Source organism: Pinus tabuliformis, chromosome 1_2, assembly GCF_031772625.1.
Source record: "Pinus tabuliformis cultivar Carrire ecotype Pingquan chromosome 1_2, CPIR1, whole genome shotgun sequence".
Taxonomy (NCBI): Eukaryota; Viridiplantae; Streptophyta; class Pinopsida; order Pinales; family Pinaceae; genus Pinus; species Pinus tabuliformis.
Window position 1 is genome coordinate 595,126,911 of NC_142298.1, and position 24,441 is coordinate 595,151,351.

Here is a 24,441-nt window from a genome sequence, read left to right on the forward strand (position 1 = left end):
ATGTGGTTTTCGTTTATAAATAAATATTATATTACTTTAGTTTAATATTAATATTCGTAAAAGATAAAATTAAATTAAATGAGAATCTTGGAAGAAAAAGAGAAAGGAGTGAAAGTATTTTTTTTAAATTAAAAACGGAAAATATTAAAAACAAAATAAATAGTAAATTTAATTATAATTTTATAAAAATAATACAAGAATAATTGTCTTTTTTATTTAAGATAAAGAAAAAGTGTAGAATATTTTATATATAATAATAATTTATTTTTTAATTATAAATAAAAATATTAAATATTTTTTTAATTATAAATGAAAATATTTATTTGATATTAGATATTGTTTTAAAAGTCTAATAGATCAATGCGGCCTGGAGTATGCTGTAAAACTGCTTCTGCTTGGCTAAGAGCTCGTCTTCCTCGGACGTAAGGAAACAGGTTAACGGCCCAAGACCCAGAGGCATCTGGCAGGAGTGAAAGCCTGCTCCCTTACGGACCACCAGCGGGTTATTACAGGTGGCGTGGTTTTCCTTGATAACAGTGATGAGTCAAACCGACATTCGCGGATAGCAGCCAGAGATGGCTGTCCTCACTGTTGGTTTGACACCTGAGTTTGATAGGTTTTGCCACCTTCGGAAAAAAAAAAAAAAAAAAGTCTAATAGATCAATATGTTTCTTCCTATTTGTTTAAATAATAAAATAAATAGTATATTAAAAATAGTTACACATGGAATGAATATATATATATATTTTTTTTATTTTTTTTCCGAAGGTGGTAAAACCTATCAACTCAGGTGTCAAACCAACAGTGAGGACAGCCATCTCTGGCTGCTATCCGCGAATGCTGGGTTTGACTCATCACTGTTAAATAGGAAAACCACGCCACCTGGCATAACCCTGCTGGTGGTCCGTAATCGGGAGCAGGCTCTCACTCCTGCCAGATGCCTCTGGGTCTTGGGCCGTTAACCTGTTTCCTTACGTCCGAGGAAGACGAGCTCTTAGCCAAGCAGAAGCAGTTTTACGGCATACTCCAGGCCGAGAATATATATATACATATACATATATATATATATATATATATATATATATATATATATAAAACATGAAAAAAATGTATATAAATAAAATATTATTTTTTACCCTTCAAATTTTCCATTACATGAATATTAATTATAAAGTACAGCATAGCCAAACTTTATTTTCAATAGGTGGGAACAAACTCTAATTATTTGAATTAGGGGAATATTTTGATAAGTTTAAAATAGTTTAAAGTTATAATAAAATGAATTGAAATATCTTTAAAATATAAGTTGTTTTTAACTATATTGGTCTTAGTCATAAAAAAAAAGGAATATTATTTGTTTTTAACTATATTGGTGTTAGTCATAAAAATATATATATATTTTATTTGAGATTTGTTTGAACAAGGGTTATTTAAATTTAATAATTATAAGCATTTTAAATAAATATAATAATTATAAGCATTTTAAATTGGTAAAAGTTGTAATAGCTAGCATTTTATTATAATTTTTGAAAAAAATAGATTTTTATATCATTTATATTTGTGAATATAATGGTTTTTTTTGGACAATTGGTAACAAAAAAATGGTAAAGGTTTAAATTTAAATTTAATCGGGTGTCATTATAATTTTTAGGAAAGTGTTAATAATTTGCAAGTTATTACAGTTTAGCAAAGGCTAAGATATTTGGAGACACATTTGTCTTGTGGGGATTTTACTTTTGGGAAGTGCTTACTTTTCTAGCCTTATTAATGGGTCAAAGCTCTCATTGGGGATTTGACTTGTAAACATAGGTTTTAAATAAAACATCAAATTGGAGTGTATGGCAAGGTACCTACTTTGTCAATGCTTTGTTTCTATGTAAGCAAGATGTTGCGGACCTAGATAGGGTGTGTGGAGGGTGGAACTAGAGATCTCATACTTGTGGATATGAGTCCTTAACCAAAGCATTGGACTAAAGTGTTTGAAAATATATTCACTTCCTTAATCTTTTATCTTGTGTAAATGAAGATGCCATAGATTTATGCAAGTCATGTAGGTGTACAACTTGAGACCTTGTACCTATGAGTCTAAGTAAAAAATAAATTTGTTGATTTAAACTATGTTTTTTTCAGCTAAAAACTTTTGTTGATCCATGAGGAGGAGTGAAGCTCATCTTTTTCATCATCATTATACAAGTTACATTCTCACAACATGTCTTCTATGGGATTAGTCTCCATAATGAAAACCTGAGACCTTAATCAATTAACATCATTCACGTTCACTAAAGTTTTGGTAGCCCTTAAGGAGAACATGGGGCAAGTTTTGTTTTACATATCCATGTGAGGGTGGAGGTATGCATGAGTGACACATTCAACTACAATCTTAGAGTGCCATTATGACTACCTTAAGATATTATGTAAATTTATTGTTTGACATAGTTGAGGTGGTTTGCTTGAAGGGTTGCAAGGTAGGTCTCAACTCTCCTTACCCATGTTCAAATCCTGGATGAGGCTTTGGATCACTGTGATAAGGCTAGAAGGGTGGGTGTCCGACATGAGTGGAACCCCTTGTGAGAGTGTTTACAGACGTCTTGACCCTTGCTAATTCATAAGTTTCTTTCTATGCCCTAGCTTCTGAATTGTTAGCACTTTCCTAAGGGCTATAGTGATAGCCAATCATATTTGAATTAGGGCCTCACTTAGGTAATATCGACCAACTATCGATTCCTCTAATAAAAAGCATTTGAAATACCTCTATAAGAACGTGGAGATAGACTTTGATATTGTATATACATGTATGTAGTGTTATGCATTCAAAACACATATTTAATTATTACCTCAAAGTACCTCATCACCATATTAAAGTATTAAGTGAAATGATCATAAAAGTTGAACTTTGAATAATAATGAAAAAATCCAAATTCTTAATTATTAGATCTAATTCTTAATTCTATTGATTTTTCAAAATATTACATTTTATATGACCTTGTGCAAGTTGTTGCTCTTCCACTAGGGAGACTAGACCATTGGTAGTGCATAAGGCCCTTTGTCCTTGAAAAATGCATAATCAAAATTTTGCAAAAATCGGTTACATAGTGAAGCCATAGTCCAAGCAAACTAAGAGCTCTTAACTGACTGAACTTGCCTATGTTATAAAATAGACTAGAACTAGAAAACAATGAAGCTAATGGCTTATATGACATCAGAATTTGAGAAAATTCCAAGGGCTCTACCTTGATAGAGGTGCCTCTAGCTTGACCAATTACTTTGGGGCCTACTCCTGGTGCTATGTTGGCTTCAATTCGTTCCATGTGGTGGCTCAAGTCCTACATTTGTAATTTCATTTCATCCAACATTATAAGCATTTCATCTTTTGCATCTTTCCCATCAAGCACAAATTTGGCCAATAGATATTTTATGTTCCAATATAAATTGATGCTGCAGAGGTATCAATTCTATTGGCCATGAGTGTGGCAAATAGTATGGACCCAAGCTACTATATGGGAAACAATATCATAGTAGGGCTAAACACCACACTCTTGTATTATTTCCTTCTTAACCTCTTGTAATTATTGTTGAATGTCTGGTGGTGTCTTCTCCCAGAACTAGCGAGTTGATGGATCAACCCAATACTTTGCTCACAAGCCACCTATAATACCACATACACTACTTCCCTTATGAATACAAGCCCTTTCTCAAACCATGGTTGAGGTTATAAGCACCAAGGATGACTAGGAGAACAAGGTGATGCAAAAAGAGATACTCATACTAAAACTAGTAAGGGAGATGGGGTGATAGCGAGTGGGTTTTTTCTTAGCCCAAGTCTCCAAAAACTACTCTAGAAGCTAGGAAGCCAAGTCTATCACTAGAAGGAAAGAATAACAATCAAATTTATGAAGGTCAACTAAAGCAAGGGAGCTGGAAGGAATGAGAATATCGCAGGGAAACAACAAGAAGAAAATGGTGGAGTCCATCATGGTGAGGAGCAAAGCAATAAATACAAGCATCCAAGAGTAAATAGGACCAAGTTGGTTGCAACATAACATAGTTAATGGGACGACACATTTTATGAGTGCATTCATGGCCAATAATGAAGAATGAAGAAGTGTTATATGGCACGCATAACGCTGATGGGAGGGGGAAGGTGTGGTATGTCTTCTCCACTTGTTACATGGAATGATGACATCCCTGTCCTTTCTCCCCATGTATTCTCACTTCTCATCCCATGTAGGGATTGTATAAAAATAATATAAAAATGGATTTCAATACTTTAATATAAATCTCTTAACAATTCATTAATCTTGTGTAGCTTTTGACAAGCTCATTATAAAGATAATGCATAGTTTGTTTTCATTTCATGCAAAATTATGTTAATGATTTTATATGGGACAAAAAAACTTGATTATGATCAACAATAACTTGTATTTTCTTGATTAAGTTTATGAATGATCTTGTGCAAAATAAACTTATAATGAAAAGTGTGATTTCCTTGATGGGGGTGGAAAACGAGGAAAGATAGGGGATTGGGGAGCGACCCTACCACCCCACCAATGAGCGGATCATTTATGAAAGGGGTGGCATGGAAAACCCCATGCATGCACAAGTATGAGGACATGTATTGTGAAGTAAATATGGAAAGAGACTATCCAGTCCTTTTCTTATGCATGTATACATATTCTTTGTGTCAAATTAGGGGTAAAAGCTTGTGCCCTCACCACAAGTGGGATCTTCTAAAGGAGAAATTGGTGATGTGAGGCCATAATTTGACACTTCAATGATTACCTTGGTTAATTATTTTCAGTTTCCCTCTAGAGTGGGTTTGGTTGAGCTCGCTACCAACAATGTGGTGTTCTCAGTTTGTTTGGACGAGAGTCTGGCTTGTAGGTGGTGGAAGTCTTGGTGCTTGGTGCATGAGTGGGGTGGTGGTTGTGTTACAGATGTTGTTCATTGGCAGTGGTATGTTCCTCTTGTTATTGCGTTGGTGGCGCTTCCTTCGGTCTTACAACCTTTGAGCTTTGAGCTTCAAATGGATGCCTTGTCAAGGGTAACTCTTGAATCCCTCACTTGTACTATAAATTTGTGTTCTAGTGAACTTGTTGGTCTCTTTTTTCTGGGTATTATTGTTCTAGTTGTGTTCAAGTTTCATGGTTTTGGGTTTTTTCATGCTTGCCTACCACATTCTCTCTTTTAGCTTGATTTGAGCACCCTCCACTGCCAATCCCTTGTCCTTGTAAATATTTGTATAGAACCCTGGTGTGTGCTCCTTCTACTCAACATGCCATGGGAAGCTGATCAGGTGCTCAAGTTTATGCTCAAAAATCAAAGTGTCATAATTTTGCTAAACATAGCTTCAAATCAAAGAGCTCGTCATTCTGAATCCAACGGTATGAACGACACTCAAATCCAAGCCCGTATGCAGAAGTTAGAGCAAGTCAAAGTTCAAGTTTGACTTGTCTACATGGTAGGATTGGGATGATGTGGCAAGTTCTTCAACGAATGAGGAGGCGCCAAGTAGCAGGCTGCCATTGGCACCCTCATTTCTCAAATCACATTCGCAGGCAAAAAGGTGTTAAGAATTGGCCCCGACGCAGACAGTTTTCTACGCTATCTAATCGCAATCGCATATCGCAAGTGGATAAGAATCAGCCCCCAACAGGTTGGGTTGTGATTTGTGATAATCGCAATCGCATAAAGCACCAAAAGCCCGCTGATATTTACGTTACCACGAATTAACACTGATTGCGATGAGCAATAAAGTTCTAACTGTAATAGACTTCCCGAACGCGATACGTTTATGTGTTGCACAGTTTATATGTTGTTGGGTTCGACGATATCGTCGATTATGTTCCCGCGCCGATTGCCGATTGCGATGAGCGATAAGTTCTCATACGTGAGATGTTATGAGCCACAATTTATACTCTCATCAGGTTTGCGATATCACTATCACAACATTCCGTCGTGTTAACAAGACCTTCATCTTGCCAAACCTCACCGATTGCGATTTGCGATACAACCAACAGGTTATGTCTCGTGGCGCGGCCAAATTCTCGCTCAGTTAGTGGATTTTGGAGCGAATTTGTGGGATTATGTCGGTTTTGGAGAAATTTGTGGAATAAATAATGGGAGAACTAGGAGAAGTCATAACTTCTTCAGTTATTATCCAAATTGGATGCAAAAAGAGGCTAGATAGACATTTTTTAGTATTCTGAACTCATTGAGACAGGTTTCAGAGGCATTTGAGCATGGTAAACACACTTGTTGTAATTTTGAGCATAATAGAGAGGCTCAAACATTGGAAGCTGGACCAAGCAGACGTAGCCCAGGAGGGGTGAACTCATCATCAAATATCTATGTCGTGTGTTGTATTTTGATGTTCTTTGTTGTTATATTGTTGTTGTTCAGCATATTTTTTATGTTAAATTATTTATAACATTTACATAAGAAACTCTCATGGGAATCAGTTAATTAAGAAAACTTGGTGAATCCTTAAGCACTCAATAAACAAATGATAAGCATCTTGGGTTTTATTCTGAATGGGGAATTAGCACAACATTACTAATATGCTCCATTTCAGATCAAGTTGGTATCAGAGCTCTGGTTTTTTATTACTAGATTTTCTTTGTGAAACAAGGATTTAATTGTTTGCAAGTATATGTGATGCTTACAAGGTTAAAACTCAAAAGAGGAGAAGTAAAGCTGGTTGGGAGCCCTGAACTTGGGTCAAGTGGAAGAAGAGCAAGGTTGCCAAAATCCCCTACACCAGTTCAGCCTTAAGTTGCAGTTGAGACTCCAAAGATCATGTCTCATGAAGGAGAAGCTACAAACATGACAGAAGATGAGAAGACCTTCAAAAAGGCTTTCTTTGATATGATAGAGATGGTGAAGGTCCTCTATGAAGAGAGGAATAGCAAATTGCAAGGAGAAAGTTCCAAACCTCCCAAAGGAGAAGGCTCTTCAAGAGGAGGTAATGGAAAATGACGTAATGGGAATGGAGACAAGCCTCCACCCTCTCCACCATCTTCTTCATCTTCTTCTTCACAAGAATCTTCACACTTTTCCACTAATACAACCCTTACTCATACTCATCATCATTCTTCAAAAGGAACTGGTAAATCACCTTTTCTAAAACTTGATGTTAAATTCGAGTTGCCCATGTATAATGGTGAAGTGAATGCAGAGAAGCTTGATAATTGGATTTGTCAGTTGGAGGTCTATTGTAGAATTCAAAACCTTCAAGAGGATGACATAAAGATTCAGTTAGCTTCCTTGAGAATGGAGGGTGCAACACTTGTATGGTGGGAATCAAAGACCCAAGAGGAGATTAAAAAACATGGTAAGATCTCTATTACTTGGCCTGATTTCATTGCTGCTATAAAAAGACAATTCTACCCTTTAGCCCATATGCAAAAAGCTATCATGAATTGGCAAAATTTCAAACAGTTAAAAGGTCAAAATGTGCAAGAGTATACTCAAGAGTTTAGGAGAAGAGCTCTTATGCTAGGAGTAGACTTGCAGTCACAAGATACTTTGTTGAAATATATAGGAGGTTTGCATAGCTATCTTCGACATACCATTCTTATGTTTAATCCCACGAATCTTGATGAGGTCTGTGTTCAAGCTACACACCTCGAAGCAAGAGGGAAAAATGTACAAGAAGAAGGTAAGAAGAAGCCATTCCAAAGTGGTGGAAAATGAAATAATTTTAAAGGAAAGCAGAAGAAAAATGATTTTGTTAAGAAAGAAGGGGAGAAACCCATGTGCAAGAATTGTTCCAAAGACGGCGATGAAAAAGCGCATTACTGGAAGCTTCATACTGAATTACGACCGAAGAGATTTAACAATAAAGGGAAACATAAGACAAACGATGATGTACAACAAGACTTGGGTTCTAACTTAGGTGATGAAGCTAAGGTTGCAGCCACGGTCACTAAAGGAAAAGTCATGGAAAAAGCATCAAAGAGGAAGTTGTGGCAAGCACCAGAGCAACAAATAACTCCAACAACCTTCAAATGAATAAAACAGAATTGAGTTATTCCATATCAAAGTTATTTCCAAACGCACCAAGATTGATACGCTGTTTGATAGTGGGTCCTAGGCAAATTTAATTTCTACAGACTTGGTTAAGAAGTTGAATCTGGAAACAGTGCCTCATCATAAATCGTATCCGTTGGGTTGGATAACCAAGGATGCCAATCTTCAGGTCACACTGAAATGTGTTTTCAAGTTTGCAATTACTGCCAATTTCATTGATGAAGTCGAATTAGATGTCATGCCCCTAGATATTTCTAGAATTGTGTTGGGAAGCCCATATCTGTATGATAGGAAAGTCGTTTTCGATAGATTTGAGAAAAAATATCATTTGTTCAAAGAAGGAGTGGAGTATATTGTGAGAGTCCTTCATAGGAAGCTTAATCTATCTTTGGCAAGTGAAGGGCAAATGAAGCGACTGGTCAATTCCAGCAAGAATCTCGTGCTCCTTATGATCAAGCAGAAGAATGACACGGAGCATGAATTCTTTGCAGGTTGTGACGTGAAGCTGAAATCCGAATTGGTTGATGTGGTCAATCAATATGGAGAGATGTTTCAAGAACCAAAGAGATTACCATCAAAAAGGGGAATTCAGCACGAAATTTAGCTACAGCAAGACTGTCCACTCCCAAACATTGGTATGTATCGAATGTCAATTCTAGAAAGCTTAGAAATTAAGAAATAAGTCCAGGAATTGTTAGATAAAGGTGTAATTTGTCCCTCTACTTCGCCATGTGGTTAACCAATTGTTTTGGTACCCAAGAAAGATGGAACTTGGCGCATGTGTGTAGATTATCAAGCTTTGAATAAAATTACCATAAAGAATCGATACCCACTGCCCAAAATAAATGATTTGCTAGATCAATTGAATAATGCAAAATATTTCACTAAATTAGACTTGAGAAGTGGATATCATCAAGTTAGAATAGCTAAGGAGGATATTTGGAACATTGCTTTTAAAACCAAACAGGTATTGTTTGAGTCATTGGTTATGCCTTTCAGTCTTTGCAACGCTCTAGCTACATTCATGAGAGTTATGAATGATGTTTTAAGATCCTTTCTTGATGAGTTTGCAATTGTCTATTTAGATGATATTTTTACATTCAGCAAATCACGAGAAGAGCATGTCAAGCATGTGAGGAAAGTGTTGGATGTCTTGAAAAAAGAACAGTTATTTCTGAAGATGTCTAAATGTGAATTTGTGAAAACTTTCTTAGTGTATTTGGGCCACATAGTTGGAGGAGGTGAGCTGAAGATTGACCCCATTAAAGTTTTGGTCATTGCGAATTGGCCAATACCCAAATCAATCACAGAAGTAAGGAGTTTCTTAGGAGCAGCACAGTATTGGAGGAAGTTCATTGCCAATTTCTCTTCCATAGAAGCTCCACTACATTCTTTGACCAATGTGAAGGTTGTCTTCCAGTGGGGAGGCAAACAGCAAAAAGCATTTGATGCTTTAAAACAAAAGATCAGTTCAGCCCTAGTTTTAGCATTGTCGGATTTGAAACAACCATTTGAAATACAAACAGATGCAAGTGACTATGCCATGGGTGCAGTTCTTTTACATCATGGTAATCCCATTTCATTTCATTTTGAGATTTTTAATGGTGTTGTTATTAATTATCCTACATATGATAAAGAGATTTATGCATTGGTTCAAAGTGTGAAGAAATGGAAGCATTATTTAATGGGAAAAGAAACCATTATTCACACCGATCATCAACCTTTGCAATATCTGCAATCTCAAACAAAATTGCAGCTATCAAGGCACTTTCATTGGATGGGATTCTTACAGCAATTCCACTTGGTAATCAGGTCCAAGAAAGGTATATATAATAGGGTTTTTGATATGCTTTCAAGACCAGTTGTCAATGTAGCCATGTTACTCAACAATAATTATGTTTTTCCTGAAAGTTATGTTGAACAACACGCACATGATGCTAACTTTCAAGAGGTATATTCAAACTTGAGTAAAGGCCACCAAGTTGAGGAATTAGACTACCATGTACATGATAATATGCTGTATCATTTGGGAAAATTTTGTGTTCCACAGGGAGAGAGAGTAAATGTCACAAGGGAAGCACACACTTCTCTTATTACTGGACATTTCGATGTAAGTAAAACAATGGAAAATATTCAAAGGCATTTTTACTGGCCTCGTATGCTTGAAAGTGTGTCACGTTTTATCAAAGGTTATTCATTGTGTGTAGTAAATAAGCCTAGTAATAGGAAACTAGGATTGTACACACCACTTCCAGTGCCTTCACGTCCATGGGAGAGTGTTTCTATGGATTTTGTAGGAGGTCTTCCTTTATCAAGAAAAGGTCATGATTATTTCTACATAATTGTGGATAGGTTCAGCAAGATGTGCATATTAATGCCTTGTAAAAAAATAAATTACAGCTGAACAAATAGCTCAACTTTTCTTTCAAAATGTATGGGTTCATTTTGGATTACCTACTTCTATTGTAAGTGGTCGTGATTCTCGATTTGTTGGGAATTTTTGGTCAAATTTATGGAACTTGATGGACACCAAGTTGAAGAAAAGTGCAGCCTTCCATCCACAAAAATATGGTCAAATTGAAGTGGTTAACATGACAGTTATTCATTTGCTAAGAGGATATTGCAACAAACATCCTAAGTTGTGGGATGAACAGTTGCATTATATTCAGCATGCTTACAACCAAGCAAAACACTCTTCTACTCTAACTTCGCCTTTTGAGGCATGTATTGGTTATTTGCCTAAATCACCTTTGGATTTCATCTTTGAGAAAGATGTAGTTGTAGATGGACATAGCAACATAGACAAAGCAAAGAAATTCATTGAGCAAATTTAGTTGATTCACCAAACAGTTCAAGAACAACTAGAAAAGAGTCAAGGCAAGTATAAGACAAGGCATGATAAGCATTGTGTGGATCATCAGTTTCAAGTAGGTGATGAATTTTGGCTATACATTAGCAAGGAAAGGCTTCAAGATGAAGGTAAAATGTTGAAACCAATCTGTTATGGTCCATTTAAAATTCTGGAAAAGATTGGTAATAATGCTTTCAAGCTTGATTTGCCTTCATATATGCAAATTTATTCTGTTGTTAATGTTGAAAATTTGAGATTGTATGAGCCTCCTTTGATTGAAGATCAAGGAGAAAGTGTACAGATTCCATCAATTGAAGATTTTTCTCCAGAATTTCTTGATGAGCTTCAACAAGACACCATACTTGACAGAAGAACGAGGTCATCAAAAAGGGGAAATCTTGATTATCTTCGAGTGGGTCTCAAAGGTACAAATCCATCAAAGGCCAAATGGATTGAAGAGGGGAAGGTGAGGGAACAGTACCCTCATCTGTTCAATAACTGAATATAATCTTTTGGGGTCCAAAAGGCTTCCAGTGGGGAGTGATCAGGTGCTCAAGTTTATGCTCAAAAATAAAAGTGTCAGAATTTTGTTAAACTCAACTTCAGATTGAAGAGCTCGTCATTTTGAATCCAACGGTGTGAATGGCACTCAAATCCGAGCTTGTATGAAGTTAGAGCAAGTCAAAGTTCAAGTTTGACTTGTCTACATGGTAGGATTGGGATGATGTGGCAAGATCTTCAGCGAATGAGGAGGCACCAAGTGGCAAGCTGGCATTGGCCCTCGCATTTCGCAAATCGCAGTCGCATGGAGAAAGGTGTTAAGAATCGGCCCTGACGCAGACAGGTTGTGATGCGATCTAATCACAATCAAATATCGCAGATGGATAAGAATCGGCCCCCGGCAGGTTGGGTTGTGATTTGCGATAATCGCATATCGCACCAAAACCCCACTAATATTTATGTTACCACCGATTAACGTTGATTACGATGAGTGATAAAGTTCTGATTATGATAGACTTCCCGGACGCGATACGTTTATGTGTTGCAGTTTATATGTCGTTGGGTGTGTTGATACTGCTAATTATGTTCCTGTGCCGATTGCGATGAGCGATAAGTTCCCAAACGCGAGATGTTATGAGCCACAGTTTATACTCCCGTCAGGTCTGCAATATTGCTATCACAACATTCTGCCGTGTTAACAAGACCTTCAGCTCGCCAAACCTCGCCGATTGTGATTTGTGATACAACCGACAGGTTATGGCCCGCAACAAGGCTAAATTCTCGCTCAATTAGCGGATTTTGGAGAAATTTTGTGGGATTATGTCAGTTTTGGAGTAATTTGTGGAACAAATAGTAGGAGAACTAGGAGAAGTCACAACTTCTTCAGTTCTTGTCTGAATTGAATGCAAAAATAGGCTAGATAACCATTTTTTAGTATTCTGAACTCATTGAGACGGGTTTCAAAGGAATTTGAGCATGGTAAACACACTTTTTGTTGTAATTTTGAGCATAATAGAGAGGCCCAAACATCAGAAGCTGGACTAAAGAGATGTAGCCTAGGAGGGGTGAACTCCTCATCAAATCTCTGTGTTGTATGTTGTATTTTGATATTCTTTGTTGTTATTTTGTTGTTGTTCAGCATATGTTTTATGTTAAATTGTTTATAACATTTACAAAAGAAACTCTCATGGGAATCAGTTAATTAAGAAAACATGGTGAATCCTTAAGCACTTGATAATCAAATGATAAGCATCTTGGGTTTTATTCTGAATGGGGAATTAGCACAACATTACTAATCTGCTGCATTTCAGATTAGTAGTGTATTCTAAGTTGTCATGGAGCATGAGGTCATGGTCCCTAGAGTTAGAATCATGCCCAGCAACAGGCTCAACAAGCTGCAAACATTTTCCATTCAGTTCTGCCTTAGGAAACCCATCATGAGATCAGTCAACTTGAATCCCTTACTATTGTGGATCACCAAGATTTTTAATATCCAGAGATACCAGAGGAGGCTTCTCACTGGGTTTCTGACCTTGGTCATACCAAAGGAAGAAGGAAACAATACCTCAACTCCATTTCTCTTCTTTGAAAGATGAATACTTTGTTGGGAAGGGTCTTAAAATACTTAGGAGGAAAGGTACAACATCTTTTCTGATTTGAATGACATCAAATGTGCTCAGAAAAATCAACATTTTTGCCTGGAAAAATTGGATGACAGGCTAGCACATTTAGAGAACCACTTTTAGAGTGAGGCTGACCCTCCAGCTCCTCCAGGAACCCGTGCCAAAGACCTTGCGCCAGTATTTTCCTCAAACTCATGAATTTTTGTATGTAATGTTTAATAATTGTTTTTTGTATTACCACATGACAATTGATAGGCTTGTGTTTATTGAAGATGGTAGCATTTTGGAAAGTTTTCTTATTCTATAGGTGTTTAAAATTGCCTGGTTTTCCTCGTGGCAAATTGAAACCACCTATATAGAACTCTATTAGGCTATGGTTATCTAAATGATGTATTTTGATGTCCAAATTATGGGACAATACAAATATTAATTTACGCAAAAAATGAGAATTGTTATTCAGCTCATTTATTTTTCTATATCATCAATTCATTACTCCTTTGATCATCCCCTTTCCTCAAGTTTTTGTATCATTATTATGAAATTCCTTCTTGTTTCTAGAAACATTGACATCAACCTGTGCATATTTGAAGTGCCAAATATTTGAGAATGTTCCTTAATTCCATTTCCCTTTGCCTCATCAATACCAAGAACAACGATATGTATCATTTACAACCCCAATGCTTGGAGCAATTCTTTTAATGCTTGGGTGGGAATCTTATGTAAGATATGGATAAGGTAACATAATTCATGTTATCCTTAAATATACGTAAATGTTAGCATGGTTTGAAAAATAGAGTGAGCAATCAATGTCCTTAGTAAGAGCCATGTGCTTAGTGGTCCTGGTGAGAAATTTCCTCTAGCTCTGTGTTTTTATTAACCTAATGAATCTCAAAATTATAGACATCTTAGCCTAGATTATGAGAAATGGGTGCAAACCTGCTAGATTTGCTTGTCATTTAAGCCATATAAAGCAAGAAGGCTCTCTTCATGGTTTTTATAGTGTTTTGATAGAATTACCCACTTTCAACAAAGGCCTCAAGGTTTAGGACAATTTCTTCTTTTCTAATGAAATCTACAACAAACATGACTCGCATGGTAAAATGTGATAATGATATGCTTGAGATATAAATCTAAACTGTAATTCTCACTTATCATATGGTTGAACACAATAAATCCTCTCTTACATGGGTGTCCACAAAAAGGCTTGATTTTGACATTGTGTTTAAAGCTTTAAATTGTCATCTTTAACACTTCATAAATCCCCCAAAGCTCAAACAAGTATGCCTTTCTTGTTTATGATTTATATTTTTTATTTATATATATATATATATATACAACCCATAAAAATGTTACGTTTAAAATTATGAATTATTGTTGTGCATGTGTTATATTTTTTTTTCATGACTAGCACCACATGGTGATTTGCATGTGATGGGCATAGTGGGGGGGTTGGGGTCATAGTAGGTGCAGAGCGAATGAATTTTGTGGGGGTGGTTTTTTATGTCCGTTTTCGGCTATTTTTGGCACACGTGGTTTTTGCTTTTGGCAGTTTCATGGCACACAATTATTGTGGTCCAAGGTAATGTGATTTTGATTATAAGCTTGTTTATTTTGGATTGAGGCTTTTAAAATTTTAATTTGATTATCTATAATTATTAGGTGGATAATAGAGATTAAACCTAGACATCATATTCTAGAATATTCACGTCAATAGGCATGTCTATTTTGGAATAAGGTTTCCACAGTTTTAATTTACTTATCAATAATTATTAGGTTAATGGTACAGATTTAACCTCCATAGAATAAGGGGTGGTGGGAGGGAAAGGGGTTTCGTACAACCTCGATGGGAAATTGGTAACAATGTATGCTTGGGGTTTGAGATATATGGCCAACAACAAGATAGTAATACATGGTCTGATGCAAGGTTTTCTTCTAGCTAAAGTTGTTCTAGCAACCAACATTACCATCCTTAGGGACTTGCTCATTATTATTCAACATCTACATACCAGAATTTGGCCCGAGATAATTACCTAAAAAATCTACTAAATGGAATAACAACTTTGCTATAGGAATTCCCATACAAAGCTTTTTTCACATCCCAAGAAAAAAAACGCAAAATCAGATCAAAATGTTAATCATTAATGCCAGCTTGAGGTTGGGCAGCTTGAAGCCAATGGAGAACAGGGTTGATGCAATCTACCGTAACAACAAAGTTCCTGGTATTATAATGAAAGATCCTATGGCCTATGTCCAAATTATTGTCTCATCCCAAAAGGAAAACATTAATAACATTATTTTGTTCATGAGTAAAATTAGTCAACAAGTGGAAGGGAGTCAGAGTTATGTTGTGGTATCTTGCATTTGGATACAACAAGAAGGTGATGCAATCTCACAACTGATGATTGCAAGTCGTAAGCAGGTGGTTATGAATGGTGATGCACCCATAGCTCCTCACACACATGGGGTAAAGCAGAGGAGGCATAAATTCATGAATCAGAGCTTCAATGGGAAGAGGAGCGTCGACATTTTAGTTTTGACAATATGTCACTGGCTTTGGCATAGTTTGTGGCCTCCACGGAAATGTCAGGCATGCATGGCTCTATTTAGTCTCATAGCCAATCTTGCCCCTCATTTTGAGCTAAGCTCTGTTAGTGGGATTGGTAATTGTATGCATAATTCTGACTCTCAAGCTCATCGGGAGGAGATTTTTCCCAAATGGGTTCGGATTACGCACTCTGAATGTCTCTCTAAAGGAATTTACGCTACTCGTGAGTTAGATAAACTGACAAATGTGCAAAACTTGGTAATCCCAGTGAGGAAGCATCAGTGTTTATGGCATATCATATGTTCTCCATGGTAGATCTAGGTAAGTGATTCTCAATTTTTAATTGCAGGTCTCTCAGTCAATTTTGTCTTGAATTATGTGTCAATTTATTTTCGTAAGCATGTCAATTACTCCTTCAGGTTGGTGATAAAGCAACTTTCAAATCCTCTTTCTTTGGTTCGAAGGGGAGGGCTTCTGCCTAGTAAGGCTAGGCTTAGGCCTTTTGGTTGCCTTACAGAAACGAATTGCTATGATAAGGGAGTGGAAGGGATGAACTGGTAGGTCCTTGTTGCATGTGAATCTCCTTTATCCCTGCATAGGCTCACCGTTGACCTGGTAGTATGTGGTGTCTTGGATAATACTCATAAAGAGCAAAGATAGGGTCAAGGAATGTAGGTGCTAGAAATTAGGAGGATGGTAGGTGGTATAAGGTGGAGAAATTACTTTAGACTGTCAAGCACCAGAAATGATTTAAGACGAATCAATTGTTTCTGCTTGGACACAATCAATCAGATGAGGCAGAAAGTCGATGTACTCCAGGTGAACCTAATTATCATAAATCCTCATGATAAAGTGCACATTGGTGTGCAAGTTCTACAGGAAAAACAATCTTTGAAAGCAAAATTGGCCCAAGCAATATGAGAAGTTGGAGGCCCTTCATAGCCAGTTTGTGAATCTCCAAGACCAAATTAACCTCTTGAATGAGAAGCTCAATGACAACGACAATGACTCTGGGAACTAGAGTGGGCAGTGCCTGGACCTTAATTGGCCAACAAATCGAGAGGAAGACAATGGTAACTAATATATGTTGTCCTGTAAATTCTACTTCTTGTTCGACAATTTTTGTCCTTTAGAGTTGTTTTGTATTTTGTCATAATATGTAGTGCAGTAAGAATGTCCTTGGAAAATTCCAGGGATTTACAAGATGATGAGAATATTGTTAATTTTCTTATGCTTTTGTTATGATTGGGCATAGATTTAATATAATTTCTACTTATTCCTGTTAAAAAATAAATAACTCGACAATATTCTAGAATGTTTTTAATAGTATACACAAATCAAAGGTTGAGATTTATCTCTAGTATGCCATTTTTTCCCTTTTAATTAAATTCATTGATTTGAAAAAAGTTAATATGGAAAATGTCATATGAAATGAGTTATGGTTTTTTGGGTATGCCATATTGATAACCCATGGTATTTCTCATGGTATTGTAACAACATTTATTTACAAATTAAAGTGGAGGTGAATATTTATGGTTAATAGCCCATAGGGGTTTTGCAAGGACCTGCAGTCTGGGTCACCTTCATTGTGCGAAGTGCGTGCGAGGATCATGTGCGAAATGCGAAGTGAATGAGCCAAGAACGAGTTTATAGAGGTGTTGGGCGAGTTGAGGGAGCGGTCTCACGAGTTGGGCGGGCCAACCCTCCTCCTGGGCGAGACAACACATTGTGAACGAGTCGGCTTGGGCGTTGGGCGTGGGTCGGCCAGGTGACACAACCCACCACCCACCCGTATATATTGATGGTGCGTTTGTGGAGGAAAAAGCATCGATCATCATTTGATCAACACGAGTTCGATCAAGGAGTTCTGCGGTTGTGAATGAGCCCGCACAACGGGCAGAACTCAGGTGAAAAACTCGTGCAGAAAACTGGGGTGAGAAACTCGTGCAGAAAATTCGAGTGAGAAACTCGTCCAGAAAAGTCGAGTGAGAAATTCATGCAGAGAACTCGGGCGAGGTCGTTCAGGCAGAACTCGGGTGAGGTCGTTCAGGCAGAACTCAGGCGCGGTCGTCGGGCAAGAAACTCGGGCGAGGTCATTGGGCAGAAAACTCAGGTGAGATTGTTCGGGTGAACCGGATGAGGTCATTCGGGCGGACTCGGGTGAAGTCGTTAGGCGACCTGGGTGAAGTCGTAGGGCGAGTCGGTTGAAGTCATTTGGGTGAACAAGTTCAGGTGAAGGCACGGGCGAACGAACTCGGGTGAGAAACTCGGGCGAGTGACTCGGGTGAGAAAGTCGTGCGGACGGGCAGTCGGGCGAGGGTGCGCCATGCACACCGAAACGAAGGATCGTGCAGACGGGCGGTTGGGCGAGGGCACACCGTGCACACTAAAACGAAGGATCGTGCAGACGGGTGACCCGGGTAGGGCGCATCGTGCACAACAAAACGGTGGAAACAGTGAATTGTTGAAGTTGTGAACGGAGGTGTGACTCGTGCGGAGGCGCCCGTGTGTGGCGACTTGGTTATGACGAGGCAAGCTCAAGTTGGGAAAACGACATGATCATGCGATGAGGTGAACGAAGGGTTGGTGAGTCATGTGGCGACTGTGCAGAGGCGCCGACGAGCTGGGCAACCGAGTTTGCCGAAAGTAGGAAATGTGGCTAAGTGTAAATTTGGGGTTTCCCAATATTTAACTTGTACTTATAAAAGAAGATTATATATATTGATTCGGGCAGACTCATATTGCAGGGAGTTTCTCCTCCTTTTATACTGTTGTGCAATTGTATATGTGTTAATTGTTGTTGATGATGAATGTGTATGGGTTTTCATCTGTATAAAGGACAAAGATAATACTTGGTAACGAAAAATAAACTAAGTACGAATGTTAGGCGTAGTCCATGAACATAAGTATTGGTGAAAAGAAAGTGTTCGGTGGTGCCGCACCTCGCTATAGTGCAGTTGGAAGATTACCGCCAGTGTAGGGGCGTGACAGGTGGTATCAGAGCAGGTCCAGGTTTTCCAAGAAACTTGGTGAAGTGCAAATGGGATTTGCAGAAGGAGCTTATCGGAGCTTATTTGGGTGGAGTGCAAGTGAAGGAAGCTGATCTCACCAACAGGTGGAATCAAGAGCTGGTTCAGTTTTGCCGAGAACCTGGTGAATGGTGAAGAAATCTGAAGGGTGATTCAGGTTGCAGGAAAGTGGATGGCCGAGATGGTAGAAGAACCTATGGCAGGTGAATCTAGCCATGATGCAGGTGAAGCTTTCCGATACAAGGTATTGGAACAGATGAGCAGATGGAGTTCTGAATGGGCTTCGATGAAGGTCGAGAACATGATGATTCGAGAAGGTTGTTCAAAGATCAAAGAAGAACTTGAAGAACTCAAGGACCAATACGAGGATGTTGCAGATGTGACAACGATGGAGGATGAACTTGAGATTGATCAAGTTGGACCAGGATCATGCAGTTTGCAGACATGGATGGATGGGGATACTCGCATGGAGGAGCCTCATGATGATGATGTAAGTACTATTGATACTTCGGTTTCACTTGAGCATTTAGTAGATGAACCATATGCAGGGAAGAGCAAACTCAATTTGCCTATGCAAGGGAACATCTCACCATGAAAGTCTACGATGAGACCTTGTATGGAGAAGCAAGGATTGTTGACTGTTGCAAGACTTGTTGGGGTTGTTTGTGACTTTGTGGCAGAGGGTACAAAGGCCCATGATAAGGGAGGAACATGATGATCGTTGTGGAGAATTGGGTCATGCTTTAGCCACATGGAGAATTGGCTAAGTGCCCAGCATGACTCATCGACAGATTGGAGGAGGGCACACACTTGGGTTTGATGATACTTGGGTGGAATTCTCGTGGCCGAGACCAAGAGCAAGTCTTGGTGGAACCTTTAGTGGGGGAGCTATGATGGAGAGACTCATGTGATGATGATATGGTTGGGTGACCGAGTTCACTAGACCAAAGATTGCAGACTTGGATGGGGATGACCGATTGTTGTGATGGGTCTACTTGGTTGGACAACATGGGCAATTTAGTCATGGAAATCAGGTTGGAGACATGGAGCATGGCAGTCTTATGAAAGGACATTATGCAGGAGCACTTGTAGAGGTGTCACTTATGGGCATCCAATGAAGAGTGCCAAGGCAGGGATGTTGTGCAGGTAGATTTGTTGGTGTGACATGGATACTTATTATTTATGAGCCGATGGAGAGGTTGTGCACTCTTGTACAACAAGACCATGGACTTGAATGGAGTTGTGAGCAGACTATGGAGAATTCCTAATACATGGAGAGCTGAGACATCTTGTAGAGACCTTTGGGCCGAGACTTGTATGCTTGCTAGAGTGTTGGTTGGAGATGGCTCATGGAGCTCATGATGACATGAGATTGTTGTCACTTTTGGGGACTTCATATATGGTGGACTTGGAGGATCTGATGCATTGAGGAGCTGAGGTCAGAGACTTTGATGCAGAATGGGATGCATACTTTCGAGTACATTTATGGGTGTGGCTTGGAAGAATGACTTGATGTGGAGGATTGATATGAGACACTTTGGAGTAATGGAGTTATAGCGATGATGATGCCTTGGTGGCAACACTTGGGCATGGGTTGAGCTAAGACTTAACTACTTTTGACACATGGGGGCTGATTGATCTATGATCATGGGCAGCACATGGATAGATGAGACAGGTGTATACTTGTTTCTATGGCAGACTTGAGGGATGGTACATTACAGATGTGATTGAGGTTGCTTCACGGACCTGGATGTGGCACATCGAGAGTCAGGCTTTGATGAGATGATCTCTTCACTTTGGGGAGATGGATGTTTTGCAGATGGATGATGTTGGGATAGATGCGGTTGATTTCATGCAGCACATTAACACCAAACATCATGGACGGCATGTTGCAGATGAGATGGAAACTACTTCATGGACCTGAGCATGGCTTACTTATATGGAGATGGATTCTTGATCGAGTTGAGGATGTGACAGGATGTTCAGAGAAATGACTGATGATGGCATGAGGATGTTTGTTCTCATGGATTGAGCATGACGGTTGGATTAGCTACCCAACTAGTTCAAACATGGGGGCTGCAGAATGTACAGAGATGTGTTAGCATTGTGTTGGAGTATCATGGCAGCAATTCACACGATGACATGATGGGGTCAACACGATATGTTGCAGTAAGCATGTAGCTCGAGATGGAGGGGCCAACCTTCCACGACAAGGAGCAACATGTGCAGATTGTGACAAGGTGGTTGATGATCATGGATTGAGATGATTTTCCGATGTATGACATGCCGATAGGGTGTATGCCTTGGTATGGATATCTCGGTGACAGATGGTTGCCGGGACGAGATATTGTCGAGGACGACAATGACTTCAGGTGGGGGAGGATGTAAGGACCTGCGGTCTAGGTCACCTTCACCGTGCAAAGTGCGTGCGAGGAGCATATGAGAAATGCAAAGTGAACGAGCCAAGAATGAGTTTATAAGGTGTTGGGCGAGTTGAGGGGGCGGTCCCACGAGTTAGGCAGGCTGACCCTCCTCCTGGGCGAGACAACACATTGTGAACGAGTCGGCTTGGGCGTTGGGCGTGGGTCGGCTGGGTGACACAACCTGCCACCCACCCGTATATATTAATGGTGCATTTGTGGAGGCAAAAGCATTGATCATCATTCAATCAACACAAGTTCGATCAAGGAGTTCTGCGGTTGCGGATGAGCCCGCACGACAGGCAGAACTCAGGTGAAAAACTCGTGCAGAAAAGTCGAGTGAGAAACTCGTGCAGAAAAGTCGGGTAAGAAACTCGTGCAGAGAAATCGGGCGACGTCGTTTAGGCAGAACTCGGGAGAGGTCGTCGGGCAGGGAACTTGGGCGAGGTCGTCGGGCAGGAAACTCGGGCGAGGTCGTTCGGGCGAACCGGGTGAGGTCGTTCAGGCAGACTCGAGTGAAGTTGTTAGGCGACCCGGGTGAAGTCGTGTGGCGACTCGGGTGAATTCATTTGGGTGAACGAGTTCGGGTGAAGGTGCAGGCGAACGAAATCAGGTGATAAACTCGGGCAAGTGACTCGGGTGAGAAAGTCGTGCGTACGGGCGGTCGAGCGAGGGCGCGCCGTGCACGACGAAACAGTGGAAATGGTGAAGTGTTGAAGTTGTGAACAGAGGTGTGACTCGTGAGGAGGCGCCCATGTGTGGCGACTTGGTTACGACGAGGTGCGCTCAAGTTGGGCAAACGACTCAATCGTACGACGAGGTGAACGAAGGGTTGGTGAGTCGTGCGGCGACCATGCGGAGGCGCCGACGAGCTGGGCAACCAAGTTTGCCGAAAGTTGGAAATTTGGCTAAGTGTAAATTTGGGGTTTCCCAAGATTTAACATGTCCTTATAAAATATGATTATATATATTGATTCGGGTAGACTTATATTGCAGGGATTTGCCCCTCCCTTTATATTGTTGTGCAATTGTATATGTGTTAATTGTTGTTGATGATGAATGTGTATGGGTTTTCATTTGTATAAAGGACAAAGATAATACTTGGTAACGAAAAATAAACTAAGTACGAATGTTAGGCGTAGTCCATGAACATAAGTATTGGTAAAAAGAAAGTGTTTGGTGGTGTCGCACCTCACTATAGTGCGGTTGGAAGATTACCGCCAGTGTAGGGGCGTGACAGGTTTGGTCTTGTGGTCAACCAACGGTCTGCTAAGTCGTTCGTGCTGCTATAAAGGTCACGGTTTCATGTCTCGTCTTATCCTGAGGGGTCGTTCCTTGCGGGTTGGGTGGTTCCTCCTAGCTGTTATAGTGGCAGTCGGTGGGATTCGACCCCGTGTAATGCGAGTATGATACCACCGCTGTTGCCGATTCAGCTAGATATCAAAAAAAAATTATGGTTAATAATCCTCTCACATGTTTTTTTAAATATATATATATTTAACTTATATATTGATTATTTATATCAGTAATAATAATAATTTTAAATAAAAGTATAATTTAGTTAATTTTAATGATTTTTTTTTTTAATTTTAGCAACACGAGATGTATAATGAAACAAGCATGTTGATTTTTATTATGGATTGATGCCTACCATGTTTATTAGGCATTGAATTTATATGACTTCACTAGTTATAATAGTATACACAAATCAAAGGTTGAAATTTATTTACAAAGTAGCTATGTGATTCTTTCCGTTTTAATTAAATTGATTAATTAAAAAAATGCCATATGGAGTGAATTATAGTTTTCTGGGCATGTGGTATTAATAAGCTAGGGTATTGGTTCATGGTATTGTAACAAAATTTATTCACAAATTGAAAATCTCCATAGTAAAGTGGAAGTAAATCTACATGGTTAATAATCTTGTTCCATGTCTTTTCAAATGTATATATATTTAATTTTATATTAATTCTTATTATTAATAATTTTAAATAAAGTTATAATTAATTAGATTTTATGATTTATTTTTAAAATTTTAATAACAAGAGATGTATCATGCAATAAATGTTTTGATATGGATTATGGATTGATGTCTATCAACATTTACCAAATGTTTAATTTATATGGTTGAGCTAGTTAAGGAATAATGTTTGTATTGTAATCAACGGTTAATGGATTGAGGATTTATGGACACCAAATGAATATATATATATCTAGTAAAGATATAATATGACAAATCTTTTTGGTTTTTCTTGTTTGGGTTTCCAAGATAATATTTTTGTGTTAAATGTATCCATATGCATGTGCTCTTGCATCTTTTCTTCTTTTATTAAGAATTTGTTTGTTGTAATTAATTGTATAAGGTTAAAAGCAACCAGTATGATGATTATTATTTTATACTAATAATATAACTTATATGTTCCATAGGTTGTTAATTTTTAACATTGTAAAAATTTTGAAGGGTAATAATTTGTTTAAGATAATTTTTATTTTGAAATGTATATTTAGTTTATTCTTGTTATTTCAAGTATAATTACTTGTGCAAAGATTTATAATGGAACGCTTAGATGAAAATATACCCTTTAACTTGAAATAAAGGTATCCCTTCAAATGTGTTTAGCGGTTATGACATTATATGTAATGCCCTCATTTTCATTGTCCCTTATCATGTGACTAAGATGGATTTCCAAGGTTGGTGACAACTTGGTCACGGGAGAGCGAGATTTCGGCCTGAAGGGTTTTGGAGGAGTCTTATGGCATCTGATGAAGTTCACTTCACTTAGCATAATTCATCATCACGGTCAATTCCACACACAACTTATTCTTGGTTTTGCTGCATTCTGACAATTCTCTTTATTATTGAGCGTATGTTAATTAAATATGCTTAAAGTGTCATTTTGGGAAGAAGTCTTATGGCATCTTACGAAGTTCACCTCACTTAGCATAATTCATCATCACGGTCAATTCCACACACAACTTATTCTTGGTTTTGCTGCATTCTGACAATTCTCTTTATTATTGAGCATATGTTAATTAAATATGCTTAAAGTGTCATTTTGGGAAGAGTATTTGAAACGCCTTAGTGTAATAGCTTGTTAGAACCGGAACGAAGAGATCTACAGGATGGGATTGTGAAAACTAATTTTTAGTGGCCGGAGAGATTGTAGAGATAGATTTACCATTTTCCTATATTAAAGTGACTTTAATTAGTCAATAATTAAATAAAAAGAGGAAAATGCTTAAACATAACCTAAGAGGAAAAGTGATTTAAATAAAATAAAATAAAAGTCACTTAACTAAAATAAAAAGGAGAATTTTCTAGAAAAAATAATAAAATAAAGTGTTTCTAGAAAGTTGGAAAGGAATCCATTAGATCTATAAAGTGAGGGAAAGCAAATCATTTTAGGACATCTTGGAATTGATTATTTTGCTACTCGTGAAGGTT